The 22,348-nt window shown below is 49.9% G+C and overlaps 1 protein-coding gene across 4 annotated transcripts in view; it reads left to right on the top strand.

Moving 5' to 3' along the window:
- The first annotated feature begins 5,789 nt into the window (after positions 1–5,789).
- LOC308065908 (galactosylgalactosylxylosylprotein 3-beta-glucuronosyltransferase 1-like) overlaps positions 5,790–22,348 on the top strand; it is a 42,230-nt gene continuing 25,671 nt past the window's right edge. For 3 of the 4 annotated variants that reach the window (XM_080392554.1, XM_080392552.1, XM_080392553.1), the window contains exon 1: positions 5,791–21,278. The gene's annotated coding sequence lies outside the window, so the exon portion shown is untranslated. Of the gene's footprint in view, positions 21,279–22,348 lie in introns of all 4 variants that reach the window. The other variant, XM_080392555.1, reaches the window with a different exon arrangement.

The following is a 22,348-nucleotide window of genomic DNA, read 5'->3' as shown; positions in this document are numbered from 1 at the left end:
CCTGCCTGCCTGACTTAAAACGCTACCCCTGAAATCCCTTGGGAAGATGGAGAGATGTCACTGACTCCTGGGCTGTTGCTAAACAACTCAGCATGTGACACAGCCAGCACCACTGGCCCAGTTTCAATGAACCCTGCGATATTTAACTGGAGGGAGAGCAACTCGGGCAAGAAAGACATTTAGCTGAAGCATAGAGGGATATATTCTGACTTGCCTTATGGCCACTAGTTAAGGGACTCCCTGCCCTCCCAAGCAGTTACCCAGATTCGTCTGTGTCCTGGACTCTTTATCTCATCAGCTTTGGACCAAAGTACAAGAGGTACCTTTTCTACAAACTCCCCACAGAACTCCCTGCAGCTGTAAATAGGAGACGCAAAGACCATTTTCCCTTCCTTTATTTAATATGATTTGGCATTAAATATCCTATCATGAGCTTACTGAGGACAGATGGACTTGACAGGTGCCAAGTTCTAATGCAGTAGCTTTCACCGTTCTTGTAGGCAAAAGAGCAAGCCATCCCCAACACCAGCCTCTAGCACTGGTAGAAAACAAGGGTGCTGATGCAATCCTGATACCAGATCACACACTCCACACCCTGAGAGACAAGCTGTAAAGTGCAGGAGTTAAAAACTGGCATTGAACTCGGCTCATCACAGATAAACTGCACTGATGTGGCAGTATATATGGGAAGAAATGTTTCAGCTGCTCATGTTGCAGTGCAAAGAGACTCCGTAACAAGCAAAAGAAATTAGAGATTCTCATTGATATAATTGGCATTGCTGAAACCTGGTGGGACAATTCGCATGACTAGAATGTTAAAATCCACGGGTTTAATCAGTTTAGGAATAAGTGAGCAGATAAAAGAAGTGGAGGTGGCAGTCTGCATTAAAGACTTCATTACTTGATTTAGAGTTATTGATAATCCACAACCAAAGAATGTTGAATGCATACGGATTAATGTGTTACCTAATAAAACCCTGGAGGCATGCTGGTGCAGGCATGTTCCAGACTGCTAAATCAAACAGGAAAATAAGGTGAGTTATTCTTTAAGCACCTGTCTCTTCTTCATACCTACTGCAGAAGGAAAAAATGAAAGCACTCTTTTAAGGAGCTTTGATTGTAAGGTTATATGCTGGAGCTGAAAGAGTTTAAAGGTTTCTAAAATTACAGATGATAATGACTGCGAGATGATTACATTAAATGTGGGCAAACAGAGGGCAGTTGCAAAGGACTAATTTCTCAGCAGTAGAAGAAAAATACAAGCAAAATTGATGGGGAAAAAATTAGGCATGAAAGATGAATGAAAATTGGCAGGTCTTACAGAAGAGTTTGTTAGAAAAAAGTATGGCTTTGCAATCAACAAAAGGCATGCTTTGGCTGAGAGCTCATCATCCTTATTCAGCTGCAAAGTCAAAGCAGCAATCAGAAACTGGAAAAAATGTATGATAAATGGGTTATACTTACTGTATCAAGAAATAGACAGCAGTCAATATAAATTAGAAGTTGTGAATACAGAAAATTGATAAAGGAAACTAAAGCAAGTTGAAAACAAGTGACTGGTAGAGCTAAGGAAAATAAGGAGAAGTTTAAGTGTGTTAAGAGCTAAATAAATTCTATCAATTGCATGGGTTCGTGACTAATGGAGATCATATTTTATTATATGTTGGGAAAAGGGAGACTGACTTAAGTACTTCTTCTGGTCTGTATTAAAAAAATCCCCTCCGTAAGAGGATGAAGAAGTACTTTGTATTCCATTAGTGTCTGAAGATATTAACCGTCACCTGCTAAGGCTAGATATTTTAATGTTTCCAGACCTGAATAACTTGTACCCAAGAGTCCTAAAGAGTTCGCTGTGTCACCTATTGATTAGAGACAGTAATCTACAGTAAACAGACCTGGGTACGGAGGGAAAATCTCTGAAGACTGGGAGAACACTAATGCTGTGTTAATGCAGCAAAAGATGCAAGCAGCTCGTTCCAAGTAATGGTAGGTCAGATAGCCAGACATCAGCTGCTGACAAAGTAATGAGCAGAAATACAATTAATGCCAATCAACATGTTCTTACTAAAAGAGAACATGTGAAACCTGCTGTGATTTTCTTGGATTTGCAAAGATTAGCTGATGAAGATAGCCACATAGGTTTCTTCACTTAGTAGTGCATGAAATTCGGGTAAAAAAATAGATCTGTGTTGGTTTTACAGCATCCGTAAAGCACATCAAAAGTGGATTAGGAATAAACAGCTGTTAGACCCCTAAAAAGAGCTGTCAGGAAGAACAACTCCTCGAACGGGGACGATGTCTCACACAGCTCCACAATCAGAACTGGGCCTGATGCCTAATGATCTGGAAGTAAATAAAAAATCACGGCCAGTAGAGTTTATAGAGACATAAAGTTTGGCAGAGTAGTAAATATAAGAAAAAAGGCAGTCAGGGACCCTGAATTGTGTTCAATAGCAAGTGGGTGCTTACAGACAAAATGCATTTTGATGTGGTTCAGTGCAAAGCTAAGAAGTACCAGCCATTCCTACTCCTACCACGAGTGCCTCGGTGCACATTGACTCTGAAGAGGATGCAGTGGCTGTGCCAGACAGGCAATGATCATCTTGTACCATCAGGAGATAAAGGGGGCTAATAAGAGTCTTCAGTGCAGAGGGCAAAAATGTTTCTTCTCTGATGTAGAGAGATTATTTTATGTTTGTATAACTATTCGTGAGACCAAGTCTAGAATAATACATTTGGTCCTGGCGTTCATCCCTTAAAGGATGCTGAAAAATCAAAGAGAAAAAAAAAATAGCCACTAAAACGTTCAGAGGGCTGGTGAAAGTACCTTACAATGGGAATCTCAGCATCTAGTTTGTTTAGCTTATCAAAAAGAAGGCTAAGAAGTGACTTGATTGCAACATACAAGTACCTCCATGGGGAGAAAATGCCAGCCGCTAAAGGGATCTCTAATCTAGCAGAAAAAAAACAGAGCAGGAGTCACTGACTGGAAGCTGAAGAAATTTGTGCTGAAGATGAAGCGTGAAGTTCAACGGGGGGGTGGTTAACCAGGAAACAGCCACTGGCATAAGATACTGACATCCCATCCCCTGCTGTTCTTAAATCAAGACTAAATACTCACCTGAAAAAAAGATGCTTTCATCAAATGCAAGTTCTTCCTGTCATTAAGATGGCAATGGAATAAGAATACGCAAGACCAGCAGTGCACAAAAGGTCAGACTGCTTGATCAAACTGTGATTCCTTTTAGCCTGAAACTCGGCAGACCCAGGAATTGCATTTGCGTTCACTTGGCCAAATGAGCCATGTTGTAAAAATCTGAGAAATAAAGAGAGGGTCTGCTCCTGCCGCCTGTGAACCTGTTATTCCCCTCTACCGACCATCCACCGTGGAAGCGGACGGGGAGCTTGGAGAATCAAAACTAACACGCTCCTTCATCTGTCTTCCTTTTCGTGGCCTTTAGAGGTTTGAGTAGCAATCCCTAAACATCAGCAAAACGTGAGCACAAAAGCCTCTGTGTCGCAGCATTGTGGAGAGTGTTGATCTCATGTCTCCCACCTGGAGGGCTGTCTTTAACCAAACCCCTTTGGTATTACTCAGTAACGTGTTGTGCTCTAGTGCAGCAGGGAAAGAATTTGTACAACGCAGGACCAGCTACAGGCAGCCACAGAGCCACAGAAGAGCTTTAATTCCCAGGACAAAACAGCATTGCAGTCCAAGATAATACTTCCAAAACAGTTCGGGGCTGGTTTAGTCATTGAGTCAGACTGGCTGCACAGCACAGACCAGAGGAGGGGAAGAATTGCCTCGATTTGTGGGGGATCTCCACCACTGACAGACCATGTACTGGTGTCCACCAGCCAGAGGACACTGCACCTCACTTCCCGTGTGAGGCACGAACGCGTGTGTGCTGTTTGCCTGCCAGTGGGTGCCACTGGGTAACCTCTCCCTGCAATCTGAGCAAAGGGAAAAAAAGGAAAAAGCCAAAAGGAAAAAAACCTCAGCTTTATCTTGTAGCTAATTATTAGTCATCTGCAGTTTCCCAGCTTTTCCAGAGTAGTTCCTTTATCCCCTGAGGACTATGCCTTAGTCTTATGAATCAGAAACAAGCTTTTCTCCTTTCTCTCCCTTTTGCCACATCTTTTTCCTTTCTTTTGCCTCTTTTCCCCTTCCCATCATCATACACCTTCATTCCTTTCTCTGATCCTTCTTTTCCAGGCTACTGTTTTCCAGTTTCTGCTCCCTATATCTCCCTCTCTTCCATCATCTCTTTTGCTCCATACTGTTTTCTCTCATATTGCCTCTCTCATAGCTGTACAACAGCAGTGCTCCGACACAGAAAAAGTGATCTGTTCCTGTAAGGATAATACAGCTGCAGCCCCAGCCTGTTTAATGAAAGCCCTGAGTATATGGCAAGAACAGCTTGTGAGTCCCTGAGGTGGAGGCAATATTTTGTATTAATATTTGATATCTTATTTAGGATGCTAAATCAGGTGCATGAAATCTCATGGGAAGAGTTGAAGGCAGAATTCTATTTAAATGATATAGTGCTAAGCCAGGCTGCTGGACCACCCCCTCTTGTCTTCCAGAAAGACCTCTCTGAGACGCCTTGGTTTTAGACAGAGCACAGCCTCCTGTCAATCTGAGAACCAGGGGAAGAGTATTTTTGAAGACCCTATATTGCTTAGGTTAAAATTCCCTGCAACTATGTTGTCCTCCAGCTTTTGTCTGGAGTTATTTCTTTCTCTGGTGCAGTGCCTAACCCCAAATGCTGAGTCAGATCCCTTCCCACATACCTTAGATCAAGCAAAGAAGATGATTGTGCGTTTTTTACTCTCTCTTTCTCTCTCACACACACATAAATATGCAGAGGGACTCTGCCCCCTCTCTGCATCCACATATATGTGGCAGGGGGAATGAAAAAAACACTATCGCTCGCTGTCTCAAAATACATAAAACCAAATGATTTGGCCCCTGTTGAAGATGAAGAGTTCCCAGCTTTTCCCTCGAAGGTTCATGAAATTAATGCTTGTACCTTCCCTCATGTCACCCCCCAAAACTTGTATGTGCACCCTGGCCTTTCCTGCAGATGGAGACCCTCAGCTCCACAGCAACCTTGTTCTTCCAGATGTGCTCCTGCAGCTCCTGGCTGAGCTCTTTCTTCCCCACCTGAAACCCTCCATCTCGAGGCAGCACTAGCCATAACCGCTTCACCTTCCCAAGCCCAACCCTGAAAAGTATCTCCTTCCTTCCTGAGAGAAGGCAATGGGATGGGAGAGAGTAAGGAACAGGGGGCAGAGGCAGAAGCTGCCTCTCGCTGGAGCCCTCATCGCTTTTCAGCCCAGGAGACAGGCGAGATTGGGGAAGATCAGTCCTTTGTGCCACAAGCGTGGCTTGCGTTCAGCCAGCCATCGGTGCTGCAGGGCTTGTAGTCAGACAGGAACCGTGAGACTTGGGAGGAAATTATTTCTCCCTGGAGTTTTGATCTGAGGAGGTCAGAGCTATAAGAATCTATGGTCATGGAGTACCACTTCTTGAAGCTACCGTTCCCATCTGCTCTATCCCAGAGAAGCCCTAGCACAACGGCTCCTCACGATGTGGCTGCTACCCTTCATCTAGGCACTTCCCAAGGATTCCATACCTGACTGCGTTCCTTTCTTCGGGATGCAGTAGCTCAGCATGAAAGCCACCTCAGCAAATGGGGCAGCAGGAGAAAGGACGTTACCTGCCTCACAAAAACCCAGAAGGGCAGTATCAGGAGTAGTAAGGAAAAAAAAACACCACTTTTTTTTTTTTTTTTTTCCCTCCTTCTGGGCTTGGGCAGACTGACAGGCACAACGAAATGTGTGGGTGTCACTTGGCAGGTGTGAATCGTTCAGGCAAGCTACAGTACACATATTTAGTTGTTTTAAACTGTCTTCATACATCAGACCTTGCCGCCCCTTATGCCGATTTATTGCCGCAGTCTTTCATTGAAAGGATTAATGTCATCCAGACCTGGCTGCTTTGGACATTTGCATCAAGGCTGCCAGCCTGGTAGTCGACATTTCCTGCATGGCCATTTCTTTCCCGAGTCATTTAGGGGAAGATCAATGCAGGGAAGGGGAAATCCTGGTGTCTTTCAGGTGAAGCGGTGTCCTGTCAATAAAATGACTGACTGGCTGTGGCCCCTCTCTGCTAATACACAGCACATTGCCTGGGCTGAGCAGAGAAATCCCAGCCAGGGCCTGGGGCAGGTTTGGGGGGGAGGAATAGCCAGAGGTCTGGGCACGAATCGGAGAAGTCACACATTCTCTTGTTCAACTCTGAGGCTGACTCACTGCACGACCCTTGCAGGCAAACCACCTCCCTTTGCTGAGCTTGTTTTCCTGCCTGTGAGTTAGGGCTGATGGCAGTGACAGAGCTCAGCACAACACGGGGGGGTCTAAACATACTACGGGAAGCAAAAAATCACTGTCGATGCTGAGCAATTAGGCGTGTGCTTGCGTGTAGCATTTAGCAGAGTTCAGTGCTAGATCTGGCTTCATACAATCGGTTTGTTGGTGGTGGTTGGGGTTTTTTATCCTGAGGAATAGCCATCAGCTTTATCAGAAGAATAAATCCAAATAACTTTCCAGTTCTAATATCCTCATGGAAGCAACACAAATATTTTCCCACCCCAGAGCTAGCGCTTCCTGCTCTCTCTCATTCACTCACTGCCGGCCGGCTACACAGGAGCTGGTGGGCAATTAGCTTGCTTTTATCAGGCTGCCTGCCAGCGCTGTTAACCTACCAGTTCCCCAGCGGAACCATTACACTTTTGGAGGAGCAAAAAAACCACTGCCACCATGGCCAGACAGCACTGCCTCCCTCGCTCCGCGCAGTGCACACACACGGTTGCTCCCCATAGGCATGAATTACATCCTCCCCATGATTAACCATTATTTTCCCTGGGTTCTTGTTGGTTTTTTCACCTCGGGACTGCAAAACCAAGCGGCACCCTGTTATAGGCACGTCCTTGCCTCTCTGTGTATTTAAGCAAGCTGGAGGGTGCTGGCCTCTCCCTACAACAAGCACAGACCTGGAGGCTCTGCAGAACCGTGTTACTGCCAGACAGCCTCTCTACAGTCCTGCACCGTGGCTCCCAAGGGCACATTTTCTTCCTGATATAAAATACACTGTTCTTCATGTCCTTCTCTTGGCTACTGCTCCCAGTCCTATTTTGTCATATACATTTGTGCTATAAATGGTCTCCTAAAATCACAGCTTATCAACATTGGCTCTGGGCTTGGGGCTTCTTTTATTGCATCAAAGGTGCATTGACATTCTTCCATCTAATTTACTTCTCTTCTTTTTGGCTTTTTTTCAGCAAACTGGTCAGAGGGACATGGTAATAAGCAAAAATCCAAAAATAGATCTCTGGTAATAACCTTCTACCCCTAAAATTGTCTTGCATTTTGAAGCTAGGAATTCAGCACTTCCCCTACAACTCCCACTTTAGAAACTACTTGGGTTTGATTTTTCCAGTGCCCATCAGATACTTCAAGTATCAGCACTCTGAACCAGCCAGTGTATGTTTAGCAGGGAAGGTAACGAAGGGGGCAGCTGATAGGCATCCCCACTTTGACTATTTAGGTTTTGAGCTAATTTCTCTGGGGTTGAACACTGCTTCAATCAGATCTGTAAGAGAACATGTCCTCTAACTAGGCTGCCATATCCTCCGCTTGGAGCTGCAGCAACAAATCCACGAGCTGCAGGAGGGCTGTCTGTGGCCCCAGTGTAGACTTTTAGAGATGGCAAAGCAGATTTACCCGCGCACCCCTACCCCGGGGCAATCAGCCGTACCCACCGGCAAGGGTCTAGTGTGGTGATGTACCTGGCTTTGTTCTGCAGATCTAGCGGATCACCTAGGTGAAGCAGATCACCTGGGCAAAGCAGAGGGTAACTAACTGGTGTTTCAAAGCAGAAGCCAGCTCTCAGGAAGCAGAGTGCTATGAAGAGACAGCACAGGCGGTGCTTGTCAGCTGCAGACACCACTACCACTGCCTGTGCTGCTTCCTTTCTTCAGCCAGGGTCTGGAGGACGGTTTTGGGGGGAAAGCATGTCTTTTTGATATCATGCCTTGCTCGGCATTGATCTGCCTTTGCCTACAAATGAACACTTTGCCAAACTTGTTAAGGCTGTGAGCTCCTCCACTAGCTGACCCCTTGGCTGCATACCCCCCCCCCCCCCCCGCCCCCATTCCCACGACGACTGGGTGCTCCCCCCTATTAAAATGCAAGAAGGGAGGGAATATTTTTCTTCCACCTTTGAAGTAAAGTTCAGAGCTTCCTGGGATTTCATTCAGGCCAGAGTCATAGTAAATCAACTTCAAAGATTCTCCTCGGACCGCTCCATCCCATAAACATCACATCCCCCTTCCCTGCTCAGCCCAAACAGCTCTGGCCATTTTTGCCAGTAGTTTATCTTCAGCTGCAGGTAGTAACAACAAATCTCTTCCTCATTGCCAGCCTGATTAGTTTTATCAGCCAGCCTGCCTTGCTGCTTTTGTCTGAGATTTTCCCCTACAAGCTTCTCTCTGTTATCTCTAAACTGTGGTGGAAGTGTTTGGGGTTTAGCTTTGGACTGAGGTCCAGGAGGCTTTAGGCTGTCAGCCATTCAATTCATCAAGCAGAGAAGGTCCTGCTGAATCCTGTGCAACCTCCCACTGGACAAACGAAATGTAGGACAAAAATCACCTGAGCTGCATTCACCTGCTTATGTTTCTTCTTAGGGCCTGATTCATCCTCTCTACTAATTTGTTCACCCAGTGATGATCAAAAGACATCCAACGGCTTTTCCTGGGGGAAGAAAGCCTGGAACTAGTCCTCTACTCCATCAGAGTTTCTTAGCCTACTCAGAAATGTTTAACCAAGTCTTGCAGAGCTCTTTCTGCTGTAGTGCTGTGTAATGGAGCTCCCTCTGGCCATCAGGTCATATTATCACAGATAATCAGAGCTTATCAGTTTCACACAAGGCTCAGCCAGACAAGCAAGACAAGACAGTCTCCAATGCACCATGAATCTCTCACTCACATTACACAGCATTTTGCTTTCAGCAAGACCACCCTGTCACAGCATATAATGTATAGTACCCATCTCACAGGGCAGCAGTGAAAATCAAGCTATAGCTGTAAAATGATTCATTGCTAAGGCCTACTTATTCTTTTTTTCCTTATTCTGAATCTGGACATCTCAATATCTATGTCTCTGTGTTTGTTTTAGGCTTTTTTCACCACCATGCCTCAGAAAACACTTCCTTCTGCTCAGTAACACCAAACAAGAGTTTTTCAGACAGTAGCAGGGGAGGAACCAGTGTGCCACAGTACGGAGGATCACAAGGTAAGGGAACGTGGCCAGGAGCCAATGCAGACTGCAAGAGGTTTCTTGCCCCAAGGGAAGCCACATGGAGGAACAGGGTGAACCTGCATCCAGCTTCCTTTCCATCTTGCAGACGGCAGTGAGCACGGGAGGATCATGTGGAATCACAGAGACGTGGTGGGATGTCGCAATTGAAACTATGGTCATGGGTGAGTTACAGGTTGTTTAGGGAGAACAGGCCAGGGAGAAGAGGATGGGGAGTTCAACCCTATGTAAAGGAGCTCATCGGCTGCACAGAACCACAATGACCTGGTCAGTCTGTGAATCGAGGCCAGCAGAGAAAGAAACGTGAGGATGTTGTATTGGGGTTCTACCACAAACCACCTGCCCGAGAGGAGGAAGCGAATCAGGCTTTCTAAAAACAGCTAACAGAAGTCTCCTTACTGCAGGCCCTGATCTTCACGGGGGATATCAACCATCCAGACATCTGCTGGGAGGCCAACAGGAAACCCAGGAATTTCCCGGGAAGCTCAAAATGCTGCAGGGACAAAGCGATGCTCTTCCTCCTGCTCACAAATGGGGGGAAATGGTGGTGAATGTGGCCACAGAGAGTAGTTGAGACCACAGTAATGGTACAATAATTGAGTTCAAGATCTAGAGGATGTCTGGGAAGGTAAACAGCAGTTAATGCTCTGGATTTCACAGAGCAAACTTTGCCTTTTTTTAGAGCCTTTCTAGGTAGAATCACTTGAGAAGCTGTCGTGAGGAGTTAAGATACCCAGGAGGGCTGACTGATTCTTAAAGCAAAATTATTGAGAGCTTAGGAGCAAACAACCTTACTGGGCAGGAAGACTGGGTATTTCAGCATAAGGCCCGTTTGGATAAGCAAGGAACTTCTCAATGAATTAAAATGCAAAAGGAGAGCATACAGGCAGTGGAGACAAGGATAGACATCAAAGGAGGACTACAGAACCATTTCTTGGATCCTTGGGGATGAAATAATGAAGACCAAAGCAAACAAGGAACAGAGCGAGAGAGATTGGAAACCTCAGCAATAAACGTCCAGATGGGATTCATTTTAAAAATTCAAGGCTAAAATATTACTAGCACATACTCAGCAAATAGAAGATATGTGAAATGTTTCTGGTAACAGCATAGGTCCTAGGGAGGGGAAGCACCAACTGAACAGAAGGTTTTAATATAAAAATGTGCTGAAAATGGTCCTTGTTGCTTTGGGCGCCTGACAAAGATGGGGAAAAATCTGACTCTGGCAAGAGTTTACATCAGCTGTTTACTTGTAGCACTTCTGGCAATTTCTGAAACTGGAGATCAGAGAAAAATTATGAGACCAGTCAGAGGGTTAGAAGGTCAAATTTACAGCAAGTATTACAGAAGTTAAATCTATATCTGTGGGATAATAGATGACCAAAAGTGAACACAGATATTCCTCAATAGCCAAAGGGCAAGGCTGCTAAGGAGGCAGGGTGACAAGCTGGCATAAGCAGGAGCAAAAGAGGGTATTTCCAGTTTGGTGTCAAGAAAGTTAGGTGGCCGAAGTTGCTCATGGAAAACTTTCCTGTGGGCAGAACATTCTGCTTCGTTTCACTTGTGCCATGGCCTCTGTGCTGGGTAACACGGAGTGACCCGTGCCAGCAGCCGGTGGGAGTTTTTGGAGTCAGGACATAAGAGGGGCAAGGAGAAAATGGTGTCAGAGCCTAAGAGGGGACCAGTGCCACATCAACTGATTGACCTGGGTTTCTGCCTGCCATATGCTCTTCCACTTCCACCTGAATGAAAACATGTACCAGGGATTGCTGCAAGGGATCGGGGTTTGGCTCAGAATACGAACTTGATTTCTCATAACCCTTATTTTTCAGTCTCATTGTAACAGAACAGACTCATCTTTACCCAGAAAGACGCAGCACAGCAGGAGCTACAAGCATCTCCTGTGGACCCATTGCCTCTCTCCAGACAAGAGTGTTAGTCAAGTCACTCAGTTCCTTTGTAGTAAAGTCCCATTCAGGGGCACAAACGGGGTTCGGATTAAGGAAGTGTTGGAAAGGAGCGGGGGAAGGGTACTGGACATCTGGGAGAAGTGAATCCTTCCTCACCAGAAGTTATCTGAGGAGGAAAAATCAAAGTGGGGCCATACAGACATAGACCCCAGGAGATAAGACTTGCACATCTGGGGTGACCTGAGTGCTCTGTAGGGCTGGGAGAGGCTGTATCGTGGTTCCCCAATCCTGCCCCCTCTCCCCACCACATACACCCCCTTCCCAAGGGGCTGCCTATTAACTTTTGGCATCCTATCTCCTGGCTCTTCCACACTGGACCTGCAACTGCAGATTTAACTCTTAACACGTGCTTTGGAGGGAAGCAGCAGCTTGGGGTGATTGCAGCCTGGTCCACTGGAAGGCTGCCCTGTCCGTGCAGATGGCAGAAGGCAGGCGATTTCCCCATCTCCCCCGGCCGGCTCACACCTTGCGGTGCCCTGACTGAGCACTGAGCTGCCAAGAGAGGAATCCCTCACTCGCCCCTGACAGCTGCCGAGCCGAGCCGTTAGACAGAAGAGCGCTCGGTAATGATGTGTACGCTTTGCTCTGTCAGCACGAAGATTTGTCCCCCTGCTACCCTCCCCAGCCTCACCCTGCGGCTGGATTTCAGCCAGCGGAAGCCCTTTAGAAAATGGAAATGGATGCATCTTTCACAGTCATTAGTGTGGATTGTGCTAATGGGATGTCATGATAGATACTGACAGTTAGCTGAGGGCAGCAGCGTTCACCGTGAGACTCCAAATGAGAGGGCAGCAGATGCTACAAGCAGCTCAAAGTGTGCCTGCGGAGGGGGAGGATGCAGCGGGAAGGCGAAGGCAAGCTGGCAGGCAGGCAGGCTGGTGATGTGATAACAGAGCTTGCCGCTTCAAGGTCACCAGCCTGAGAGCGGTCCTGGGTGCAAGCAGTGCTGCAATAGGGGAGAGCAAGGGGGTTAAGGCCCTGCAGCGGGTGGGGATTTTGTACATTAGAAAAGCGAGGTGCTTCTGAAACCTCAGGAGCATCCCACGTTACAGCAGATGTTAGCATATGTGTGGGAAGCCCGGCAAGGGCAGGACAGGGGGCTGCAGGGCGGGATGGGGCACAGGCAGGATCACATAGGTGCTATCGAGCACTGCTTGCAAGGGTAGTTTCAGGGAAGATATGAGATGCTGATGTTCAGGGGAGAAGATTATTTGAGTTGCATTATCATTTGAGCTCACACGCACACGAAAAAATGAGCTTAGAGCTTTGGTACCTCAGGGAACTGACCAGCATAACTATAGTTAGATAATTATACCATTAAATCTATGCTAATACTACTAAGGCTCGTCATGAATTTTTTAACAAACCAGTGTTTCATTGGAAAATACCAACTGATTTTATCAAAGATGTAACTTTTCTCAAGGACAAGCACAGTTCAACTCAAAAAAAAAAGAAAAAAAAAAGAAAAAAAAAGAAAGAAAGATAATAGGAGTCAGAACCCACACTTATTACAGTGAACTGTTTTCAGGACATTTCTCTCTAAGCAGGATTCCCAAGTAAATACCCATCCATGAATCAGACAGTCAAAGGACCGAAAACTGTGGATCCTCCACCCATAGCGGACGCTCATCGGCAGGCTGCTAAGGAGTTCTTCCTGACCTCTCTGATTTACGCTCCTTGAAAAATCTCAAAAGAATCTGAATTTCATTCTGGTGCAGAACAGAAAATAATTTTTGCATCCTGAAGTTTGGTAAGGCAGGAAAAACTAGTTCACTCCCTGCTCTTAGTATAATTCACCCTCAGGGAACTGCTGTTCTAGAATAAAAGCTTTTTCTTACTTTGGAGTAATTACCCTTATTCCAGAATAGATTATGCACGTGAGGGAGTTAAAATAACATAGCTAGAGAAATAACTGTTATTCTATTGCCACACTACTCAAATTCCCAGTATATTCAAGTCTTAAAGGATACAAAAGTACATGTGTACTCTTTTTCTTCTTGAGAGTATATAGCTCTCCTTGGGTCAAAGTTGCATATAGACACCCTATTGAAAACATTAGTCTTGCTTGACGAAATTAGACCTGCAAAGGCAGGTGAAGGATGAACCATGACTTGTTTGAGGAGTTAACATTGACTTTATTTATTGAGCAGCCCCGGTGTGCAGTATTGGTGTGCACGTATGTCCCCATATGGACACACATGAGCGCCCACATACATGGAGCCTTTGTACATTAATGTTTATTTCATGTCCCTGGCTTGATCCCTGGCTGATTCTGGGATGGGAAACACAGAAATAAAATGAAGGCTTTTCATCACAGATGAGGTTGAAATAAGGAGGGGGTATGAGGTGCGTGTGGTGTCGGCATATTACGTTACACCCACCCATCATTTTTCTCCCAATATTTCTCACTGGAAGTAGCTCTGAAGATATCACAATAATGACTATTGGCAGGATTTGTGTGGGCGAGGTGCTGAGAGCCAAACAAGCCCAAAGTCTGAATTGCTGTTCGAGTCTCCCACACAGAGTGGCCTCTTCAGCGCTGAGATGAGGTCAACAGATGGAGGAGGATGGAGAGAAAGGGAATTCCATATCAGTGCTCATGAGCTCATCCCATTTCCTTGCACAGAGAGTATTTCCACCTGTTTCAGGTTGGGTGGGACTGCCTCTTGTTCTTAAAGGCAGCCCATCAGCATGAGTATAACCCATGCAGAGGATCATCCAGGGCTCTGAAGGCTTTCTGAGTCCTCTTATGGCATTACCACATCACACCGTCCCAGCACCACTTCGCGACACAGTATTTCAGGCTGGAAAGAGAGCTTCATGTTGCAAAAATTACTTACCTAGCCATGCATTACAAGCAGGCAAAAGTGGTGGCTTGAAGGTTGAGATGCCTTTATCAAAAAGCCTGGCACGGTGGCCTTTCCATTTGCTAGCATAGCACAATACAGCAGTCACCAAGAGTCCTTGGTTCTTCTACAGACCCTTACATTTGGCGCCGGCCATCCTGTTCAAGCCCATGGACACATAATTCTTCACTGCTGATTGACGTGGAAACAGCATGTCCTGGCATTCAGTTCTTTTATTTTGCCATGCTGCTCAGCACAGCTGTAATCACCTTGGCCTGAACAGAACTCAAGAGATTTCCAGTAAGCAAGTGAGGACTGTTAAATGCAGTAAATCAGTAATATCCAAAGTATCTTTCCAAGCAGAAACCTAAGCAGGACTGCACTGGAGTGGTGGAAGCTGTCCATGCTGAGGGAGAGATGGCAAGCTTAGGGGAAACCACGTTGCAAAGCAAACTGCACACCATGGACTTCTCTGCCTTGACAAATTCTGCTCTGGCATCAACAGATTTGGACCTCACATGGAGAAAGGCTCTGCCCAGCGTCAGAAGGCTGGTGTCAGTGGGTGATAGAGTCAGAGGGACCCCATACACACCAGAAGACTGGAGGAACAAACATCTGAGTGCATACCAGCAAAGACCAGCATGCACCTTTCAGTGTGTCCATAACTGACAGCAGGAGGCAGATCCTGTTCTAGCAGAGGATGATCAAAAGCTTCTGTTGCATTTGTGAGATCTCTTCACGTGCTTGTGTTGGAGGAGGGAGGCACGTGGCTGACTCCGAATCCATAGGGATTCATGGCCACCCCTCATTGAAAGACCAAAAATCACGACTAGAGCCGTTACCTGGATTAGGACATGAAGAGACATTTCCCATCTGACCTCCAAGCGTAGGTCTCTCGTGCAGGACTTTACAGCTGCGGCTCCACCAAACCCAGATGCACACCCCAGCCCTCACCCAGCCCGTGGCGGGGGCCCTGTGCCGCCGCTAGATGTTGCGCAGTTGCAGCACTGGATGGTGCAGAGGCCAGCACTGCCCTGGCATTTGCCTCCTTCCCTGCCTGGATGTATGGACTCTGCCCCCATGTGTCCAGCGCCAGGAGGGGAGCCGGCCTGGGGGGCACACAACTGACGGCCATTGTGTGTCTCCAGGACAAGCCCATACTGTGTGAGGCAGGTTCCAGCCTGTGCAGGCAATGCTATTTGACCCTTACGCGGACCATTCATTCCCCTCGTACAAAAGAAAGTCTTGTTTAATTCGATGTCGATGAAAGCCGTGGAGCGGAGCGAAGCTCGGAAACAGAAGCCACTTTCTCATATAGCCGAGGAGCTGGGTGACAACTGCCCTCTGTTCTCCACCCCCAGCCTCCCTCCGCCTCCCAAAGGGAACTGACAAAGGATGTGTCGTGATCTGCTTTTGGAAAAAGGAGGACTTGACATCGCCGTCAGTAGAGCGGTTGTGGAAAGCAGGGCCCTTCGCATCCTTCTGGGCGTGAGATTAATGCTGGCTGTTAGGAGTGGCGGTGCAGGGAGATCTGCCGTGGTTGGTGTGTGCTGAGTGGCAGCGTCTCCTTGGAGAGATCGGGGTCTCTATGGCAGTGCTTTCAAAAGCTGCTCCTGCATCGGCTGGATGTAATGGCACAGAGGATCTGGCCTGTGCTTTCAACAGATAGCTCACTTAAGAAGTAGTTCCTTATAAAAGCAGTTCCATACCTTCACGGAAAAGCCTTATTGAATTTAACAGAGATGAGACTGACAGAATGGCACAGAAGTTTTTCTTAAAGCTGACATTTTAATATAGAATGTCTTTTTGTTTGTTTGTCTGTTTGTTTTTTAAGCCATCCTATAGAAATCAACCCACAGGATATAACTCTGCTCAACATTAAGTGATGGCTTATAAATCAATTGGAAGGTAAATACATATTTTCCCTCTGCAAAACTTTTCCAGAGGGGCAGGATGTTGAAGTGCCATCCTGTGGGTGCACATGGAGCCCCTGCCCAAACAGTTCAACAGTTCAGGGAGACCAGAAGGGCTGGCTGCCTTCAGGTGATGGCTACGTATTTTCAAGTTTCTCACCTGCTGCGGGGGCTTAGGGAAAATTCAATCTGAATTTGTCTCCTGAGCTTGGGTTTCCTTAAACTTCTCCATCAGTACAACGCTCCTTCTCACCTCTCCTCTCCCCTCCTGTGCTCCCGTCCTCATGGGGGAATATTCCCTGTTGCTGGGGTGAGACCAAAGCCTGAGACTTTCTTTTGTTGTGCATTTCTTTAGCTGGTGGGCAGGAATGATTTCATTTTGCGGGATCTGGGGAAAGGCAGTCACCCAGGCTCTCTCTCGCTGTTCACTGAGACACCCCATCCCTGGGGCACAAGGTACACGCAGAGGCAGGCAATATCTTAACCCACGCAGAAGGTGCATAAAGGCTCTGGCACACACGCAGCGACCCTCACACATGCTGTGTAACTGTAAGCTGATTCCCAGGGGATTCTTTGGCAAAGCTCGGAGCCCCTTGGCAGTCAGGGCACCTGGCGGGTGGCTAAGAGGCAGAGGGGGCTGGAGGAGGCTGCAAGCCGAGCCCTCACAGCAGCTCCTTGCTGCACCTTTGGAGTTGCGCTGCCGAAAGAGCTGCCCCCCCAGCTGAAGCATAACAGACGCGTTTACCACACATCAATCTGTCTGTCTGGGTCCTTACAGGGCCCCCATCATCATCCTATTCAAGAGCCTGCAAAGTATTTAAAAATAGCATTAACACTAACAATCTCCCTTTCTTTCCTCCCCAGTTCGTAGCAGAAATAGCTTGATTAGTGTACAGTTCTGGTGCTTCAAGGGGGAGAGAAATGAAACTGCAGAGCTTGCAGAGCGGCTTTTCAGCTTTCTTCAGGCAGCAACTGCCGGCTGGTTCGTTGAAGCACAGGCTCTTCAAAGGATGGCAGGTTTTAGATCAAGGACTGCTCGTTCTGTCACACATCTTCTAAGGCAGATTTACAACCAGGAGAGGGGCACTGCTGCAGCTTTGGACCTTGGGAGAGATGCACCTGACACCCCCCCCACCACCACCACCTCCTGCCATCACCCCTTCACCAAGGCTGGGAAGAGAAGGAGTCGGGAAGGGGGTCTGCCTTGGGGACAGAGGAGTGGCTAGGCAGAAGATAGCTCAGCAAGCTCTCTGAAAATATGATAAGGCTATAGCCTGACCAGGGGCTCGGCAGGCAAGACTGTGGGCATCTTATCATATCCCTCAGATACAGGTTTCAGGGGTAACTTTGAGGGAACCACTTGCCTTCTCCAGGGCTCATCCTCAGCAGAAAGGGAGGTGCCACCCCCTCAGCTCACAGGGAAGGTTTCACTCACTTTAGTACATGTGGTGTTCTGAGATTTGTATTTATAGAGACAGTGTGATGCCAGTCCCTAGCAATGCTTTACAGGCCATGTCAGCTGTGGGCATGATGCTCAGCTGACTTTGACAGTAGGTTTCCCTCCCGCCCCCCCATCCCCTCTCTGCCCCCCTCCAGGGCTGCTGGTGGCTGTCGCTCACCTTTTGTTTGTGCAATACACTACGCCAGCTGGGAACCAGCAACAGCTCTGCTTGCTTTTCCCCTACTTTGAGTGCAATAAAGAGGCAAGTTCTCAGTACAGCTGTTAACCCGTGTGGTACCCACAGCCCAGCATCACACACCTGCCTGCAGCAGAGGACGCCACCAAGGTCCCTCATGCCCTGTAGCCAAATTCGTTCCCAAAAGAGACAGTGGGAAGCATGAAGATCCACTCCCTCAGTCCTATAAGGTGCCTCAGACACTCACGATGCCATGCACTGCTCGTAGGAGCAGCGGCAGGAGGGGTGAGCTGCCTGAGCAGGGAGCAGCTGCAGCCACTCAGCCCAGATGGTGTAAGACCTCAGGAGGCTCGCAGCACCGAGGTACAGCTTACTCCTTTGCAGCACGAGTCAGGGGACGTTTTCCACAGTGTTTCCTCTCCTATGCTGCTGCAAGGCTTAGGGATGTGGTCTCTGGGTCTGCCTCGAGGCTGGCACAGCATCAGGCCCCTTAGGGTATGGCAGTGAAAAAGCAAGAAAAGCAGGTTGCAGGAATAAATTGTACACAGATGGCAACAGTAAGCTACCTTCTTCAGCAGCATCTCTTCCAGGATCTTGAAGCACTTACCATTTGGGAAGGAGTTCAGCTTTGTGGTGACCTCAGGATGGAGATTTCATGGAGCTTTTCACCTCACGTTGTACTTTCAGTCGGGGATGTCTGGGCAGATAGAGTGGCGGGTGGCCTAGGAAGGCACAGAATGCCAGGTGAAAGCTGCCACCCAGAGCACTGGAATGGGGATTGCTGCATTTGTCTGGGCTGGACACAGTCGTGGTGGAAGGAGGAAGGCCTTACCAGTGCAGCAACTCCACTGCCATGTGGCTGGGAGCACAGGCTGCCCCAGGCGGTGCTTTCAGGATGGATAAGGAAGGATATGGCACACTGGATACCCCACTGTCCTCTCCAGTAAATCCACTCTGGCTTCTTTAGCCGAGAGAAATGGCTCTGTACAGACCCACCTTCCCCAGAGCTGAGTCTCAGTTCAGACATGTGCAGCTTTTGCCAGGAGCCAGCTCTGACCAGGTGGGGAAAGCATATTCCTGCAGAGCTGACCCTCAGCCTCTCCAGCGCAACCATGGGGGGCACTGCCTAAACTATGTCTCTGTGTGTAGCGGTGAAACAGTCATGTCAAAGTTTATGGACATAAAAATGGAGAGCCTGGATCATGAGTAAACAAAGCCTGAGTCGTTTGAGCTTCCAGAGTTGCCAGAAGCCTTGGATCTGATCTCTTCCTCCTGCCGTTGCACTCCAAAGTTACATCGGGAGTCAAAGTCCTTCTTAACCAGCCTCTCCTGGCGAGGCCCCAGGGTTAGCATGTTCACCCAAGGATTGTCTCCAACTCGATGACCACGCAAGATGTCTGTGGCTAACAATCAGTCATTTATCTCCACCAGTCCCTTCCCCAGCCACAGGAGGATGAAGTCTCTGTCCTGTACCGGGGGATGCTGAGAGACTCAGCACCTTGCAGAGGGGGTGGGCAATCAATCGGTGCAGGTTTGCCTAAAAGCAAGGCGCTGCGGAGCTGGAGCACCCCAGCTAGCTAATTCCTGGAGCAGGGTAATGCTTCTGCCAGTAGTGCAGGAGTAATTCAGGCTTCTGCTGAGCCATCTGTGGGGAAGCGTCTCGCCATTTCCTGACACCCACATGCTGGCTCTCAGCCCTGGGCGCACAGGACTCTTCTGGGCCCAATGTACAAACCTGGGGGCTCTGCCTCCCGCGCTGAGGGCAGCTGGGTGGCTGGCGGGGTGGCTAGCTTGCTCCCGGGGGCAGCAGTCTGGGATGCCAGGGCAGGATAGTGCCAGCCCTCAGCGCCCTCGGTGAAGGAGAGCGGCGATTCCTGCCTGCTTCGAGGGAGCGGTGCATGAGGATACAGGCAGCGGGTGGGCACAGGCAGGGGCAGGGGCACGGCAGCAGGGAGCGGGGCAGGAGGTCCTCAGAGCATCTCTCTGGCAAGGGGAGAAGTGGGTGAGCGAAGGCACCGGCACACACGCGCCTGCTGCTCTGCCCGTGTTGGGTTCGCCTCTGTGTTGCACTTTGTAAATGTCATTTGGGCTGTAAAATGTCACTTGATATCTTTCCTTCTGAGGTGTTTGCAGCAACATCTGCTCCAGAAACGTGGCGGAGACCTGCCAGCTAACCTAGGCAGACAGACTTCTCTTGTTCTTCTCCAAGAGCACTTTCCAGCCAAGGATCTCAAAACATTTTGCCCTGCTTAGCTGCTTAGTGCACCCCCCAGCAGGAGCTTTGTTACCTGAAGCCAAATTTGATCAACAAGTCCCCGCCTGAGCCTGGGACTGGGCTACCTTCTGTGCCTCCTGCTTTGGTGAAAGCTGCGGCAACCTCTTCAGGAGAAACTCCTGGGATGTGGCAGTCACAGCCCTCAGGAGAGTAAGCAGGGGACAGATGTGTGCTGCCCAGCCCTAGGCGAGAAGGCTGGATGGAGAGAAGTCTCTGACCTGGGCTGGGCTGTGACAACCCTCACTTCTCCTGCCTTCTGCATTCGGCCCCAGCTGAGAAGCTGAAGAGTCGCTTCACGCACCCCTTCAAGCAGCACGGTGACTTCACGGCTGGGAGACGCAGCTCTAAGCAAGGCTGGCAGGGCACAACCGAAGCGGGCCCATCTTCTGCTCCCACAGAACCTGCCGGACAAACCTGGGCTGCAGCTGCTCGTGTGGCCAAAACAAGAAACCACTCCACGGCCACCGCAGCGGGAAGTGGTTGCACTGACACGTTGCACTAACCTTCCTTGCCCACCTCAGAGCTAGAAGGGAAACTGAGGCACGCAGCAGCGATGTCAGCCACCAGGCAGCGAGTGGGGGTGACCACAGTGCAGCAGCATTGTGGCCCCGGGTTCGGGCTGTGCCCAGTTGGTTGCCTTATCGTTAGCCATCCCTCCCGCTCAGTTAGCCGTGGCCGGTGGCTCCCCCTTGGAGCAGCCGGAGCCTCGGTGGGGAGCGAGAATTCAACCCAGCGCCCGGTCAGCAGCAGAACAAGCCCCCCGGGACGGATAAAAACCATCGCACCCGCTCGTCCTTCCCGCGGAGAGCACGGCCCGGCCCGGGGGGGAGCCCGCCCCCGCCGCGGGGAGGGGAAGGGCAGGGCCGGGCTGCGGGGGCAGCGCTGCGGTGGTGCCCGGCCCCGCTCGCCCCCCCCGCCCCCCCTCGGGTCGCCGCTCTCGCCCCTTCCCCGCTTAAGGTGGCCCCGCGGGATGCGCGGCGCGCAGGAGCCGGCTGCGGGCGGCCCTCGGCGCTCCCCCACCCCCGGCACAGGGTGGCCTTAAATCGGCTCCGCGCCGCGCGTAGCCGCATCGCCGGCGCCGTCTGAAGGCGTTCGCCGCCATCCACCGGCAGCGCCGACGGGCCGGTCCCGGTCCCGGTCCCGGAGGACGCACCTCCGCCCGGCGGCGGGCGATGCGCCCCCGGCAGCCCCCGGCTCGGTGCCGCCCCGCGCTCGGCGCCCCGGCATCTCCGCCGTGACCCGGAGCATCTCGCCAGGTAAGCGGGAGCCCCCCGCGTTCGGGCGCTGGGGGTTTGGGGGTGGCGAGCGCTCGGGATGCAGGGGTGACCTTGCGGTCCCCCCGGGCGCTCAGTGCTTGGCACCGGGAGGGGTACCCTGCCCCGTCACCAGCAGCCGGGTCCCCAAACTTCATCCGTGCTCGGTGCCCAAACCGGCGCCGCTTTTTACGAGGACCCCCTGTCCTTGCACCATCACTCCCCCCTCCCCGGCCCGGGCACCTTCCAGAGGAGCAACATCCCACTCCCAGACTGGAATTTTCCAGCTGTGGGGTGATGCCCCCGGTCCTGGTGTCTGTCCACGCGTGGCTGCAGCAGCCGGTGAGCCGATGCCGCCAGGGTCCCCCACCGGGTCACCTCAGCGCGGGTCCCGGCCACCCCACTTCCCGCCCCCCGCCTCCCCCCCCAGGTTTTATTATGCTTCTTTGTGACAAACACCGTGGAAGTACAGGGGGGTGACGGGGGTTATGTGCAGCCCCCGTGGGAGCCGACCCCGAGTGGGCGTCCATCCCCACCAGGAGCCCTAGAGGGGGGGACTGGGAGAGGGGAAAAGCCGGAGGGCTGAGGAAGGTCCTGGCCCTTCTCATCCTTGCCTGGCATACGAGTGTCTGCCCAGGGATGTGCTTGCTGGTTTTCTGGAGCAGAGTTTGGGGGTGGCTATTCCTAGATGAGTTGAAAAGTACTTCTGGTGGTGGCTTTTTTTTTTTTCACCCTCCTGCCACTCACCCAGCCAGCCTGCGGTCAGGGGAGAGGAGTGGTAGGCTCAGCAGCTAGTGAATGAGAGGGAGAAACCCCCCAGGTGCTGCAAATCTGGAGAGAAGCAGCTGGTTCCTCAGGAACTCCTTAGGGAAACCTGCCAAGGGGCAATTCCTGTGTGCACTTGGGAGAAGGGGTGTTGGGATCAGCAGGGCAGCACCGTAGCAGAGCAGTAACGATAAGTGATAAATATCCATCTGGCAAGTTGTAGTCTGCACAGCTCCACGAGGGAGTGGGAGAACATGAACGATGCAGCCTCTGCAGGTGCTGTCAGCTCTTTCCCTGGACCCAGAGGA

The sequence above is a fragment of the Falco punctatus genome (assembly GCF_963210335.1).
Source record: "Falco punctatus genome assembly, chromosome: 6".
NCBI classification, from domain to species: domain Eukaryota; kingdom Metazoa; phylum Chordata; class Aves; order Falconiformes; family Falconidae; genus Falco; species Falco punctatus.
The sequence above is the reverse complement of the archived record's forward strand: the minus strand, read 5'-3'. Positions and strand labels throughout refer to the sequence as shown.